The following is a 2,693-nucleotide window of genomic DNA, read 5'->3' as shown; positions in this document are numbered from 1 at the left end:
TCGGCACTTGCCGCTGTTTCCTGGCAAGTGTCCTTTGACTCTAATAAGTTTAATGATGTGGGGGAAGGAGTAGCATTTTTAGCCCTGTAGCTCCATTTACAAAGGTTTCGGCTGAAATGTCACAGCCATCCGTCCACACCACAGGAAACTTTGGAGGATGCTCAAGTGCTGCTAGGAGAAGGAGGGAGAGGTGGAGCTGATCTGAAACATGTACGCTTCTCTGTTGATCCTGACACCCAGCAACGTCTGCTCTACAGAAATATGATAATTTCCCCAGCCTTGCAGCAAACTGTCTCCTGCCGGTTTATCTCAACGCAGCGCCCGTCTCCGCAGCCGAGAGGCCGCCAGGACTTTGCCTCTCTGCCTCCAGCGGCTGCAGGTTCCTGCGAGGTGGATGCCCTCCCGCCGCCGGCAGCAGCTCGGACCCCACGCGGGGGCACCTGCCCACGCCGGGGTAGCAGCTCCTGCCATCTCTCTCCGGGCGCAGGCACTCCTGCCATTCCGCTGCAGCCGGCAGCGGGAACCAGAGACGCTTTCCAGGCAGGGTTTGATCCTGATATTTGTTGCCAGTTAGGGGAGTGTTCTCGGGGAAAAAAAAAAAAAGAAGAGAGAGAGAGAGAGAAATGGAAAGTGTGTCACGCCATCACACAGCTCTCCCCTTGCCGTGTGCCGGGAGAAATGGCCGTACACAGGCAGCTCCTTCCATAATTTACAGCTACTATAATAGAGATGACATATTGAAAGCTATCTTCTATAATTACGCTGAAATACATTTTTTGCTGTAGGCAAAAGTACTGTAAGGGTCCCAGGCCTCCCAGAGCAGCTGGGAACCTGCTTCCCAAGTTCACAGATGTCTTCTGAATTCACCCCAAATTGGGGTGAAGTGTGGCTGCTCGGAGGACACCACCAGCCCCACGGAGTGCTGGCTGGCACTGAGCCCCTGAAGACTCTTTTGGGCCATTTCCTCTTTTTCTTGCGCTCGTCTGAGGAGTCTTGATGAAGCATTAAGGCTCGCAGGAGCATCCCCACTCCTACAAGGTTTCTGAGGAGGTTAACAAGGCCATCACTTATAACCTGACATTATTAATAATGTCTTGGGCACCAAGCAGAGACCTGAAAAATAGTACTGAAAAAGGGATCAAGTAGCTCGGATGCTATAAATAAACAAGAGAAGAGACAAAGCATCAGAGCCTTCTGAGCTCACTTCCACTCTGCTGCACTGAAGTAGCTCTGCAGATGGGAGGTGCTGGTGGAGATAAATTAAAACCAGGCTCTCTAAGTAGCTGTAACCAAACGGAGTCTCGTTAAGCAATTCAAGTAAATTCAGGGAAGGAGTTTTGCTTCTTGAAAGCAAGAAACTCCCTTTAGCTTTCCAACATCCAATTTTTGATACTATATTTGTGGAGAAATATTTCTCATAGAGAAGACATATCTGAAAGTATTTTTAATGCAACAGTTGCCATTTTTATTGTACTTTAAAATTGAATTCCCTGGATCTGCAAACAAGGGGACACGTGGCAAGCTATGTGCCCGAAATGTTCTTTGAGTGCCAAATACTTGAATTCGGCTGTGCCTGGGGACAGTCGGAGCCACTCTCTTGTCTCAGGCAGGGAGTTGCCTGCGCTACCTTACCTGTGTGCATCATCTACTGACTGAGCCAAAGCTGGTGCTTCTGCTGTCGGTCCGGGTGGCTGAACCCAAGCTTTTGCGTGCTGAGATTGTCCAGGCAGCTCAGCAGACGACACGCAGGAAGGATGCGGTCCTGGTGCGGCGAGGCCGGCAGGAGCAGGCACCGGTGTCCAGCTGCCTGCCCTCCTCAGGCCGGGGGTGCCGTGCTTCCCTAGGCGCTCGGAGCCCACTCCTGCACCAGGCGGGCGAGCTGCTGTGCCGGATCTGCCTTCACACAGGCCAAAGCTTTGGGATGGGAGGAGGAGAAACAGGTCAGCTGGGACAACTCCTGCTCTCCCCGGGTGAGCGGAGGGTGGCCGGGGGTGCTGAGAGCAGCGACCCCATCTCTTCAGCATGGTGAGAGGGGACGGCGGCTGGTCGCCTCCGTGAGCTTTGCTGCCTGAAGTGTCAAAACAGAAAGAAAGAAAATATGCAAATGGGAGGCAAGGATGAGATGTGTCGAACTCCTTAACCTGGAGCTCAGAAAGTCTTGAGGAAGTCAGGGAGCAGCAGCTGGCATGAGGAGCCGTGGCGTCTGTGCTGGCGTGGAGCGGCGGTGAGCTGGCATGGAGGGGCGGGGGGTCTGGGCCGCGAGCTTGTGCTCCGGCACTGGCGGTCGTCGGCGGGAGAGGGCCGTTTTCACCACGGCTCACCCAGCCTCGCCGGAGCGCTGCCTCCAAACGGGTGCTGCAAGGATGTAAATTAGCCTGTAATTTACTTTCAGTAGTGTAAAGAAAAAAAAATCACTTTGCCTGAAGTGTATGCATCTTTCTTAAGGGTGTACCCAGATTTTAATTATCTAAATGTAAATACTTAACGAATTTTACTTAGAGTAATGAGCTAAAGTGCACACTACATAAATGAGATGTTCTAATTAATCATGTATGAACTACTGGTTTAAAGAAAAGCTATGTGAATTCTGCGAATGTTGGGCTATTGCCAAATTGCTAATCAGCATTTGCATTCATAGATGGCTTCACTTAATAAGTTGTGAGACGTTCAGCAAATGTTATAGGAAATTATGA

The 2,693-nt window shown here is 51.2% G+C and overlaps 1 protein-coding gene across 1 annotated transcript in view; it reads left to right on the top strand.

Moving 5' to 3' along the window:
- LOC104160277 (pre-B-cell leukemia transcription factor 3-like) overlaps positions 1–2,693 on the top strand; it is a 7,041-nt gene that overhangs the window by 2,824 nt on the left and 1,524 nt on the right. The window lies entirely within an intron of this gene.

The sequence above is a fragment of the Cariama cristata genome, unplaced genomic scaffold, assembly GCF_000690535.1.
Source record: "Cariama cristata isolate BGI_N322 unplaced genomic scaffold, ASM69053v1 scaffold26340, whole genome shotgun sequence".
In the NCBI taxonomy this organism is placed as follows: Eukaryota; Metazoa; Chordata; class Aves; order Cariamiformes; family Cariamidae; genus Cariama; species Cariama cristata.
The sequence above is the reverse complement of the archived record's forward strand: the minus strand, read 5'-3'. Positions and strand labels throughout refer to the sequence as shown.